Source organism: Herpailurus yagouaroundi, unplaced genomic scaffold (genome assembly GCF_014898765.1).
Source record: "Herpailurus yagouaroundi ecotype Mexico unplaced genomic scaffold, PumYag 180, whole genome shotgun sequence".
NCBI lineage: Eukaryota > Metazoa > Chordata > Mammalia > Carnivora > Felidae > Herpailurus > Herpailurus yagouaroundi.
The window spans coordinates 2,246,221-2,246,836 of NW_024412411.1; positions in this window are offsets into that span (position 1 = coordinate 2,246,221).

Consider the following 616-nt stretch of genomic DNA (forward strand, 5'->3'; position numbering starts at 1 on the left):
TTTTATTTTATTTTATTTTATTTTATTTTATTTTATTTTATTTTATTTTATTTTATTTTTGAGAGAGAGAGAGGGCACAAGTGAGTGAGGGGCAGAGAGAGAGAGAGAAAGAGGGAGAAGTGGGGCTCACCCGAGGCAAGGTTCATGTTTACCCGACACGGGACTCGAATTCACGAACTGTGAGATCATGACCTGAGCCGAAGTCAGATGCTTAATGACTGAATCACCCAGGCGCCCCTAAAAAAATTATTAATAGTAAAAAAGACAACAGTGTTGAGAAGCTGGGGCTGGTGTGTTGAATTGAGAATATGCAGATTATGGCACAAGGCCCCTATTCAGTCAGCAGGTAGCTCCCTCAGTATCCAAGCTCCCCACTCTGGGGACGTGAAACCCACAGCTGCGCCATTTTGCTTGAAGGTGCAGGGTCAACCATCCACACAAAGGGCAGTTCTCTGTCCCAGGTCAGGTTCCAGTGGGAGATACAGAACAGAGTAGCAAGCATTTATTATCTATAAGGTGGCTGGGCAGAGGTCACTTTTTGTGGACTTAACTCTACATGGTTATGCTTTTAAATTATTTAGTATTTTTTAAATGTTTATTTTGACAGAGAGAACAT